Below are 1852 nucleotides of genomic sequence, written 5' to 3' on the forward strand. Positions count from 1 at the left end.
GCCTCGCAGCGCAAGGCGTTATGAGCTTGTAGATCGGCTATTTTCGGCAAAGAGGATTGGTGTAGGGGGGAGAAGTATTGACACTTGAACAGTGGTTAAATATCTGAAAACACAAATTGACATTAATCCAAAATACACTGATGATTACGTGCTGTCAAACAATGAAACGATTTGGAATCTATATGTGGCGGAGAGAGTCGCAGCCCCAGCCTGAAGCCTCAAAAGCCTAGTATCTGCTCTCGTTCCATAGGGATGCCCCTTTGGAGTGATGGTTAAGATATTGGACTTTCACGCGGGAGACCCGGGTCGAAGCCGGGTGGGGAGGTTCGGATCACCTCCGTTACATATATATATGACAAGGTTGTGGGGATGCCTGCTTCATCTCTCTCTCAACTAAGGGAGACCCCTGTACTACAGTGTCACAAAAGCATCAAAAGTAGCAGATCTGCAAGCTCGAAACACGGCGGGACGCTATTTGGGTATAAGTGGTTTGAATACCATAACACAACTGTGGTGGTTAATTGGAGATGGTCTCCCTGCTCCTCCATTGAGACATTTACTGCAGACCCTGCTGGGTAGGAACACTGCTGCCTTTTTGAGCTGAGCTAACCATTCCGACCTTGTCCCTTTTATGCCCAAATATGGAGAACCATGATGTCATCGATATTATGCCCATATCTTGGAATGCCCATATATGGACATACTGTGTCTCATGTGGTCTATGACATCAGATATCTATGATGTCAGTCATCTCCATATTTGGGAAAAGTTACATTTTTGCATTTTCCCATTCAAGTCAAATAAAGTTTATCCGAAAAAGAAAGAAAGAAAGTCAGACAAGTACTATAGTCTGGCAACCACACTAATGAATAAAAACTAAGCTACGGTGACTAAAACTATATAAGTATGACTATTATATTTACAATTTTGTCAACAGATTAAAAACTAGACTAAGATGTTGGGGAGGGACTAGTGGAGAAGAGATCCAATAGGACTAAGACAAGTCATTTTGTGCTTGGTTGCGTGCGGGCTGCGGGTGTCGCATTCTGAAAACATCTGATCTACAAGCTCAATGTATCGCAGTGTAAACGAGGCGAACAATTCCGACGCCGTCACAGCCCTCCACTGTAGATATCTTATATCTTAATAATAACATTTAGTCAACTAATACTAAAACATGAATGACTAAGATATGACTAAAACAGAATCAAAGTTAGCACCGTCTTATACAGACTGCAGCTTTAATGAAAAATACTAGTACAAACCAACTTTTCAAACAAGCACCTTTTATATTCGACCTGTGCTTTCACCCCGCTTGCAAAATAAATCAACTTACATCACAGACAAATGAACAGAGGAGTAAAACAAAAGCAACACTTTTGTTTTTAAGCATGAAAAATAATTTATTTATAATGATATAATAATTTCATCACATTGGCAATATATAGCTGCAAGGGGGAGGGGGTCGTTTTGTTTCTGTGTGGCCCCTCCCTCCCCTCCGTGCTACAGATTACACTGTTAAAATGGGGGGGAGGGCGAGGGGGGGGGGGGGGGGGGACAGGGGTTATTCAATACATACACGGAATATTCCTTTAAATATGTCTTCTTCAACAAGGAATAACAAAAATAGAATAATTCCCAGAACTCTTGTCTGCGTCTCTCTTTCCATAATGTCTCTCGTCATACTGTATCTTTCTTCACAAGCCTTCCATTCAGTCCACGAAGGGCTTATAATCAAATAGACTCTGCTAATACTCTGTGTTTGTATTAATCTCCCGGGGCGTATCGGGTGAGTGGGGCTAGTAGTACCCACACACTTTAGGCCGACACGACCCTGTGTGCGTCTCACAGT

Source organism: Nannobrachium achirus (genome assembly GCF_963921795.1).
Source record: "Nannobrachium achirus genome assembly, chromosome: 14".
NCBI lineage: Eukaryota > Metazoa > Chordata > Actinopteri > Myctophiformes > Myctophidae > Nannobrachium > Nannobrachium achirus.